At 45.4% G+C, this 9,997-nt stretch overlaps 1 long non-coding RNA gene across 1 annotated transcript; it reads right to left on the reverse strand.

Moving 5' to 3' along the window:
- Positions 1 to 6,977: 6,977 nt before the first annotated feature.
- On the reverse strand, positions 6,978 to 9,579 carry LOC123086523 (uncharacterized). The gene is made up of 2 exons (XR_006440932.1): positions 7,596 to 9,579; positions 6,978 to 7,239 (listed from the first exon to the last, which is right to left on the reverse strand). It is a non-coding gene; the product is annotated as an uncharacterized lncRNA (long non-coding RNA).
- Positions 9,580 to 9,997: the final 418 nt, after the last annotated feature.

A 9,997-nucleotide genomic window follows, 5' to 3' on the forward strand; every position in this document is an offset into this window, starting at 1 on the left:
ACCATGGACTTCGGCTTTTCTTGGCAGAGGTGGCATGCTAGCCATTCATCATGGATGATGTGTTTAAAGGCCGCTAGGGCTTCGGCATCCAGACAGTCAACGATCTGGTTCTTTTTAGGAACCTAGTCCAAAATTTTCTGGCTGATTCTCCAGGTTGTTGAACTATGTGGCTTAAGTCATCGACATCGGGTGGCCGGACATATGTACCTTGGAAATTGTCAAGAAAGGCCTCTTCCAGATCCTCCCAGCTGCCGATGGAATTCTTGGGCAGGCTATTCAGCTAGTGTCCAGCTGGCCCTTTGAGTTTTAGTGGGAGGTATTTGACAGTGTGGAGGTCGTCTCCCTGGGCCATGTGGATGTGGAGGATAAAGTCCTCAATCCATACTGCGGGGTCGGTTGTTCCGTCGTATGATTCAATATTGACGGGCTTGAATCCCTTGGGAAATTCATGATCCAGCACCTCATCCATGAAGCAGAGAGGGTGTGCGGCGCCTCTATATCGGGCCGCGTCATGGCGCACCTCCGATGGAGTGCGTCTGCGGTTATCGGCCCGGGTGTGACTAGGTTTGTCACGGCCGAATAGGTAGTCGTCATCCTGAGTTGGGAAGCGTCCTCGAGATCCGTAGATTGATCTGGTGTGTTCTGCTCTGCTGTCCAGCTCCTGCCGAAGGTCATATGTATGGTCCCGAGCTGTTATGTCCCTGTTTTTGCGAGGTAGTGGGGTGGGCTGTTGTTCGGCCTGAGTTGCCGCTTTATCCCGACCGCGGAGTGGTCGGTCCGCCGCACTATCCCGACCGTGTGGTGGTCGGTCCGCATTGCGTGAGGGAGGTATGGGATTTAGTGCCTCCTCACCGAATTAAGGTAGCATTCTATGCTTTGGGTAACTCTTGGCTGGGCGCTTGAGGCTGTATTCTTCGGCTGCCAGGACATCAGTCCACCTATCGATGAGCAGGTCTTGATTGGCTTGAAGTTGTTGCTGCTTCTTCTGCAGGCTTCTTGCGGTGGCTATTAGCTGGTGCTTGAAGTGCTCCTGCTCGAGGGGTGCCTCAGGCATGATGAAGTCCTCATTGCCGAGGCTCTCATCATCCTCGGAGACTGGACAATAACTATCATCGTCTGGGTCATTGGGCATGGTCTAATTATCAGGGTTGTCTTGCCCGTTATCTTGTTCCTCCTATTCGGATGCAGCCCCGACAGGGTCATCGTTGTTTTTGGCGATGCCCAGAGTACTATTCTCTCCGGTGCCAGTATTTCCGTCATTTGAGCGACGAGGCTTAGAGCGGCGTTTAGGGCGCCGGTGCTTGGACTGTGTCTCGGAAGGTTTATTCGCAGCTGGATCTCCTTTGTCCTCGTCGCTAGCTTTTTTATGTGTGTCGACCATGTACACATTGTACGAAGAGGTGGTCGTCCAACGTCCAGTAAATGGCGGGTTTTGGCCTTGCTCCTGGTCGGCATCGTTGTCCATACCATTGATGTCTTTGGAGCTGTAATCGAGCACGTCGGTTAAATCATCGACAATGGCTATGAAGTGGGTGGCGGGTGGGAAACAAAATTTCCCATCATCAGCCTCTGGCTCAAATCGAACATAGTTCGGTTGTGAGTCCTTCTCCAAGGACAAGTTCTTTAAAGAGTTTAGTACATCACCCAAGGGTGAGTGCTGGAAGATGTCTGTGGCGCTAAATTTGAAAATTGATAGCCGATCCAGCTCGGTGTCCACAGGCGTACGCGATTTGGAACTCGTCGCTGGAGACGAGTCCGGAGTTCCATTGATGTGGATATCGTGGGGTGCTGAGTCCGTGTGCGTCTCCAACGCCGGGGACTCTGTGGCTTCGGATGGCACGATTTGCTCCGGTTCTAAGGCCGTTGCAGCAGCAGGGACCATCCGATGTATGTGATCCGGTTACAAATTTAGGTCATGTTCATCGGAGCGAGGGGGAGCGATCGCTGCGGTCTCAAATCCATTGAAGATCAAGTCTCCATGGATATCCGCGACGTAGTTCAAGCTTCCAAACCTGATCGGGTGGCCAGGGGCGTAGCTATCGATCTGCTCCAGATGGCCAAGCGAGTTGGCTCGCAGTACGAAGCCGCCGAACACGAAAATCTGTCCGGGGAGGAAGGTTTCTCCTTGGAAAGCGTCGTTGTAGACGATTGAAGGAGCCATCGAACCTTTCATGGACGACATAGTGGAACTCCCAATGAAAGCACCAATGTCAGTGTCAAAACCGGTGGATCTCGGGTAGGGGGTCCCGAACTGTGCGTCTAGGATCGATGGTAACAGGAGACAGGGGACACAATGTTTACCCAGGTTCGGGCCCTCTCTATGAAGGTAATACCCTACGTCCTGCTTGATTGATATTGATGAATATGGGTGTTACAAGAGTTGATCTACCACGAGATCGTAATGGCTAAACCCTAGAAGCCTAGCCTGTATGACTATGGTAATGAATGTGTCCTTTCCGGACTAACCCCTCCGATTTATATAGACACCGGGGGATCTATTGTTTACATAGGATCGGTTACATAAGAAGGAATCTTCATAGTCGGTCGCCAAGCTTGCCTTCCACGCCAAGGAGAGTCCAATCCGGACTCAGGTATAGTCTTCAGCCTTCATGTCTTCACAGCCCACCAGTCTGGCCCATGGATAACAGGCCGGACACCCGAGGACCCCTTAGTCGAGGACTCCCTCAACTGATATTCATGGACATCTCATTTTCCCGTATGCAAAATGGGTCGAACATTGGGTCTAAGCCTCTGACAGAAGGACCTACATGTGCAAGACCAAATTGTAAGGAACCTAAATATTAGAATGATTCCTGCAACTGCACAATAATGTGCTATTAGCCAAAGGACCCTGCTTGAACAAACCTCGATGGTAAACCGTAGTGTCTCCCATTGTTTCCCTGCAACACACATAAGGAAGATCTTGATCAGGTTAACTGAGAGTTGCCATACTATTAGTAGAATATGTATTGAGTACACCCAAATTCGATTGGTGTCACATGCATAACAATACAAAATTGTACCCACAACAAATGAAAATCAAATTGCTGAAATGAACCAAACAGTTAAATGGATAGCAGACCAAATGAACCAAAATGGTTAACTGAGCACGACATTGCAGAATAGAAACATGTACTAGAAGATAAGACAGTTAACAAAACAAAGAATGCTTGAGAACAGTACTACGAAATGTAGCAATTGTTGGACCAAAGTGTTAACTGAACATTACATTTCAGAGGACCAAACTGTTAACTGAACATCAGATTGCATATTAACATTACAGAGGACAAATCACTAGAAGGCATTGACGGTGACCTCGAGAAAACATCACGAACTGTATTTTAAAGTAGACAACCGCGTGGCGGTGTCGACGGTGGCCTCGAAGACGAGGTGCTCCTCCAAGATCTGGTGGTCGACACGCATGGCAGCCATAGCGACCTTGTTAGTGCATGCGGCCGCATGCTACTCAGCTCCATGTTATACTGCATGTAAATGGTTGTGGGTGGCGCTTAATTGGAGGAGGGGGCAGTGATTTCGGTGGAAGGTGTCGCTCCATCGGTCGGGGCATGTGGGACGGGAAAGGAGGAGGATGGTGTGGGTGGGGTGTGGATTACCTGACCATATCGACAAGGCCGCGCAGCAAGAAGAAGGGTCGGCGGCGAGGAGGCCGCGCGGCAAGAAGAAGGGTCGCCGGCGAGTAGGCGGCGCAGAAGAAGGGTCGCCGGTGAGGAGGCGGCGCTGCAAGAAGAATGGTAGCTAGGGAAGAGGCGGCGCTGCAAGAAGAAGGGTCGCCGGCGAGGAGGCTGAGCTACCAGCAAGCAGCACTGAAGGTTTGAACTTGGAAAGCAAGGAGGAATAGTGGAAATGTGGCTTTTGGTAGGAGGGAGGGGGCGGGGAGATAGATATTTCTGCGGTGGCCAAAAAATTTTGCTCGGTGTCGCGAGAAACTAGCGCAAAAGTGTGGTTCAAGCGAGGGCGATGGACTGTAGACGACGAAGCTTCCTGCGTAAGCCAAACAAGATAGTGCACCAAGATATTTTATATCGCATCACACACGATTCTTTCTAGTAAACTGTTTGTGGTATACCTGATTATTTTCATTATGTTTTGAAAGACAAAATGGTGTTATGGAGGGAAAGGATGGTGCTTGAATTGTTAGAAAATTTATGTACAATGAACATGCAACCAGTACATGAGTGTCGTGTTTAAATTTGGAATTATTCTGGGTTCGTTTGGCATTTTTATGCATTAATTGAGTTTCTAGACATTTAATGTGCATAATTCAAATTTGAACTACAAGCACATGCTCCAATGCACCAAAGTTTGCTAAAAAAATTACATGTGTGTCTTTGGGTGGATTTAAAGGTCCCATGCAAGAAATGAGAATAAAATTCAAACATCTGGGTGTCATGGCCCGGCCGGAATGATTGACAAACTTGGTTTTTTAATTCCTGTAAATCCAAAACACGGCTGAAAATCATGAAACTTGGCATGGTGTCATGACATGGCACCAACATGCAGCAGTAAATTTTTTGGCCGAACTGGGACAAGCTTTGGTGTAAGCTTCTTGCAAACCGGAGCTTCCCTCATGAAGGCTCTTGGTTCCGAGAGGGAACGTGTCACCTCCGTGTGCGAAACGACATACGTACATTGCTTTCTCCCGCCTTAATTTTTGTACACTAACAGATTAGACCAAATAGAAGTATCGTGCTAAATTTTGGAATTCTTTCGTGTTTGTTTGGTCTTTTTATACATTAATTGAGTTTCTAGGCATTTCATGTGCATAATTCAAATTTGAACTACAAACACATGCTCCAGTGCACCAAAGTTGTTTGAAAAATCACATGTGTGTCCTTGGGTGAATTTCTAGGTCCCATGCAAGAGATGGGAGTGAAATTGAAACATCTGGGCATCGTGGCTCGGTCGGAAAGATTGAGAAACTTGGTTTTTTAATTCCTGTAAATCCAAAACACGCCTGAAAATCATGAAACTTGGCATGATGTCATGACATGGCACCAACAATGTTGCGGTAATTTTTTGGCCAAATTGGGACAAGCTTTGCTGTAAGCTTCTTGCAAACCGGAGCTTCCCTCAAGAAGGCTCGTGGTTCCCAGAGGGAACGTGTCACCTCCGTGTGCGAAATGACATACATACATTGCCTTCTCCCGCCTTAATTTTTTTACACTGGCAGATTAGACCAACTAGAAGTACCGTGCTAAATTTTGAAATTATTCCGGGTTCGTTTGGCCTTTTTTATACATTAATTGAGTTTCTGCGCATTTAATGTGCATAATTCAAATTTGAACTACAAGCACAGGCTCCAGTGCACCAAAGTTGTTTCAAAAATCACATGTGTGTCCTTGGGTGAATTTCTAGGTCCCATGCAAGAGATGGGAGTGAAATTCAAACAGCTGGGCATCGTGGCTCGGCCGAAAAGATTGAGAAACTACGCCTGAAAATCATGAAACTTGGCATGGTGTCATGACATGGCACCAACATGTTGCGGTAATTTTTTTGGCCGAATTGGGACAAGCTTTGGTGTTAACTTCTTGCAAACCGGAGCTTCCCTCAAGAAGGCTCGTGGTTCCGAGAGGGAACGTGTCACCTTCGTGTGCGAAACGACATACGTACGCTGCCTCCTCCCGCCTTAATTTTTTTACACAGACAGATTAGACCAAATAGAAGTACCATGCTAAATTTTGAAATTATTTCGGGTTCGTTTGACCTTTTTATACATTAATTGAGTTTCTGCGTATTTAATGTGCATAATTCAAATTTGAACTACAAGCACATGCTCCAGTGCACCAAAGTTGTTTGAAAAATCACATGTGTGTCCTTGGGTGAATTTCTGGGTCCCATGCAAGAGATGGGAGTGAAATTCAAACATCTGGGCATCGTGGCTCGGCCGGAAAGATTGAGAAACTTGATTTTTTTAATTCCTGTAAATCCAAAATACACCTGAAAATCATGAAACTTGGCATGCTGTCATGACATGGCACCAACATGATGCGGTAATTTTTTTGGCCGAATTGGGACAAGCTTTGGTGTAAGCTTCTTGCAAACCGAAGCTTCCCTCAAGAAGGCTCATGGTTCTGAGAGGGAACGTGTCACCTCCGTATGCGGAACGACATTTACACTGTCTTCTCCCGCCTTAATTTTTTTTACACAGACAGATTAGACCAAATAGAAGTACCGTACTAAATTTTGGAATTATTCCGGATTCGTTTGGCTTTTTATACATTAATTGAGTTCCTGTGCATTTAATGTGCATAATTAAAATTTGAACTATAAGCACAGGCTCCAGTGCACCAAAGTTGTTTGAAAAATCAATGTGTGTCGTTGGGTGAATTTTTAGGACCCATGCAAGAGATGGGAGTGAAAGTCAAACATCTGGGTGTCGTGGCTTGGCCGGAAAGATTGAGAAACTTGGTTTTTAATTACTGTAAATTCAAAACACGCCTGAAAATCATGAAACTTGGCATGGTGTCATGACATGGCACCAACATGTTGTGGTAATTTTTCTGTCCGATTAGCGAAGGCGCACACATTAACAATCAGCAAAGTCATTTTGGAACAAGTGTTGTCACGTTACAAATCGGAAACACACATATTATTGAAACCATGAGCGTTCAACTTACCAATTACGACTTTGTTTGGTTGTCAGGTAAAAAACCCTGGGTACCAATCCCCTAGTGTGGATATTCCATGTGCATCACCGATCCCTCCCGCCATGGGGGAGATGTCCCCACTATCCTGTTGCCCAAATGGTAAGAAGGGGGAGGGGAGGACACATGCTAATACAAATATAACAAATAATTCACATGAACCAACCACAAATCATAGGTAAAAATTCCACAAATAATTCAAAAAAATCTAAAAAAACAGACAAACGAGTTCAGATTTATGTAACTAGAAGTTAAGAATATTACAAGTATCATCCATCACATCAGAAAGGTTCAAATATTGACTGGTTCGCATTTCATTGTGATCAAGTGTTGACCAAACCATTTTCATGTACCGACATAAAATCAATCATTACAACCGGCATTGACGCATCAACGGTTTCAAGTTTGTTGGATACAAAAAGTTCTCAATTATCAAGTTCCGATGCCCGAGGCAAAGACACTTTTAAATAAGATGAGCTACAGGGCGACAAAGCAAGGCGACAATCACTAGTCCTACTCAGTCTTCTCTCCACTCGGCTTCGACATCAGGTGCCACAGCTCAATGTTGGTTGAACTACGAAAAAGTAAGTTAGCATCATGTATCCAACTGAGAATTTTATGACTAGAGTTTGAATCTCTAATAATGAACATCAGGACTTGTTGATAAGAAGGATAAGAACCACAGAACTAACTACTATGTATGGGTACTGTGGCATAAATTTCCGTAATAATTACTAAATAACTAAGGACAAAGATGATAAGCGGTAGATCATTAAACCATTGTCAATCTCCACAATACAATATAATTCCGAAATTAGTAAAACTGGGGAGAAAATGTATAATTGGAAAATTAAGGAGAAGACAAACATGGATTTATTAGTGCAGAAAGTAAAGACCTCTATCTAAAAAAGAGGCAAGGTAGCCACATACCTTTCTTGCTCTGAGTGAAACCTTCCCAATAACCTAATTACCGAAAGGCATCCAACAACTAAACACAATGTCTTCGGATAAAGCAAAACACTTCTAATGTCAGAGCACCTGCATACAATAAAAGCCTAGGAGAACTGAAAAAGAAACAACATCAATGCATATGAACCGTTGGTCTGATATATATTTCAGTTCTCTGAGCACTAGGGAAGAACTACTATTGACCAATGTATATGCAACTTGTGTAAAGCAACATCAATAGAAAAATATAATGATTCTTTTTTATTTCTTCTAAACTAGATAGAGTAGACTTACAAACGATGCATCTAGAATCCTACTCTCCTTGTGAAAAGCTGAAGCAGAACTGTACTATACTATTCCTTGTTCTCCATACAAGATGACAAGTTCTAGATCCTCCTTTATATTTCAGTTCTCTGCGCACTAGGTAAGACCTGCTATTGACCATGCATATGAACCTTGTGTAAAGCAACATCAAAAAAATCCACACCAAGTACATGCTATCAAATGCTAGTAGTACAGCGTGCATAAGAAACTACAGAAGACTACATATGTGTCATTGTCAACACAAGTTTAAATAATTCATAGCATGACATTGTCACTTGAGGTGTAAATATCACTGACTAGACTCTGTTGTGCCCCTTGTTCCTGTTGCTTCAAGGCAACAAGAAACTCTGCATCTTGAAGAAATCATGGCTAGCTCCACATGTCCAAGTCCAACTCGAAAGATAAAAACATCTCTTCTACCGTCTACGGCAAGCCAGCAACCATGTACTAATGGCTAGTATTACATAATAGAAGAGATACCGAAATACTATCGTGGCAAGTCACTAAAGATATTGATCCTTCAACTGATTGTGGGTAGTCCATGATAATGTGCATAACTTCTGTTCCATAGTACTATAACTTCCGTTCTACTACTGCCACAGGATGCATTACAACACATGATGGTGCCATGTCTTAAGATACCACAGCCGCCGGATCATAGCTTCTATTCCATAGTACTAACAAAAATGTGCACAGAAGGGATGCAAACTTTCTTCAGTAAATAGCAAGACAATAAAGCATCACTCTAGAACCTCATCTTGTTTTTCCAAAATGAAATGGACAACAACTCACATTTGACATTTCCAGAGTAAGGTGTCCATGTACAATAACAAGCAGTTGCTGCCGACGAGCTGACCAATTGACTGATACTAATTTTGGAGTATTAGATAAGCAATGTAGCTTCTGGGGTACCCAAAGACATGACAAGGCAAACATTAATGATCATCACACGCCTAAATGGATTGCCTCCTAGTTTATACGAACACTTATAAACTACTAAGCATTGCTTACATTTCTTTCATTTTCTAATATCCAACACCAATGCATCAATCCTGCCTCCTAGAATGAACCCACTCACAAAAAAATTACCCTCTTCAGAAATATACAAGAACATTGTGCATAGGTTAGCATCACAAGGAGGTAAAGGTGGTTGTGCTCACTTGTAAGGTCAGGATGATGTGTTGTAAACGTTGGGATGTTGTTCAGTATTGGTGCTTGTGGTACAGAACTCAAACAGGAGAGGCTCTTGGATCTGTACATCTGCTGGTTAGTGCGTGTAGTAGGAAGACATTATCACGGAGAAGCAAAAATGATGGGTGGAAGAGGAGGAGGAGGAGGAGGAGGAGGAGGGGATAAACATAGTGGAACATGAGGATGATCCCCTGGCCGTCGTCGTCATCGAAAGGTGAAAATCTTGGAGGCGGAGGCGAGATCCGGGAAGTAGTAGGATGACGACCCCGGTCCTGTTGCCCCAGCCGGAGGCGGGGCAGGGAGCGTGGAGGGAGGCGGGCAGGGAGCGTCGCCATCGCCAGGCGGAGGAGGTCGGAGTGCTGGACGGAGGAGGCTGAAGCTGGACGAGGAGATCTTCCAGTTGCCGCCGCCACTCGTTCACGAGCGCGAGACAGAACGAGTGAGGGTTTCCTCCCCGACTTCTCTAGATGTGGAGGCCTCTCCCGAGGAAAGGCCGCGGAAAGGGCAGGGGTGCCCGTTTCTCATGGGCCTCCAAATGTTGCCGTGAGAATCCCCGTTTTTTTTGGTCCATGGTTTCTCGGCCCGAGGAACAGGCAGGGATCCCGGGAGGTTCTTGTGAAACCAAATGAGGCCTACGTGCGGCCACGCGTCTCCTTTTTTATTGGCTAGTAGGTGTCGTGCAGGGTAGCTATTTGAGTACGGGAGGCGTGCGATCAAACCCCTGCGCATGCTCATCGGGAGGAGAGCCCTTTGACTGCTACCAGATGCGCACCTCCCTCCCAACGTCTCCATTAATGGCGTCCGAGCACCTGTTCTACGGCGTGGCTATATGTCTCGCTGGACTGAGATTTAAGAGAGAAAAATAAAAA

This window comes from Triticum aestivum, chromosome 4A (genome assembly GCF_018294505.1).
Source record: "Triticum aestivum cultivar Chinese Spring chromosome 4A, IWGSC CS RefSeq v2.1, whole genome shotgun sequence".
Lineage (NCBI taxonomy): Eukaryota > Viridiplantae > Streptophyta > Magnoliopsida > Poales > Poaceae > Triticum > Triticum aestivum.